We start from the raw sequence: 326 nt of genomic DNA on the forward strand, positions 1-326 counted from the left end.
GTCAAGATAGCCTGAACATCCGACGTCACACTTTGAGGCTTGTGAATAACCAGAGACTGGCCTCCAGTCGGCGTGTACATGCACTTTTGACCTACATTTATTTCACATAGAGATACGCATTCAAATTCTATGGCTGACGTGGTAGGAGTGTACTGTTTGGGCATCTATGAAAAGCTCATGTCACTGTGCATGATATCATTGTATCCAATGGAATCACGGAATCTGAATAGCAGGTACCTCTCTTTATCCTTGTGGATAAAGACAGGGGCCCAGTCTAGGGACAAGATGGCTAGGATGTAGTTAAAGATCTCACCAGGCTGTAAAAC

This window comes from Asterias amurensis, chromosome 5 (genome assembly GCF_032118995.1).
Source record: "Asterias amurensis chromosome 5, ASM3211899v1".
Taxonomy (NCBI): Eukaryota; Metazoa; Echinodermata; class Asteroidea; order Forcipulatida; family Asteriidae; genus Asterias; species Asterias amurensis.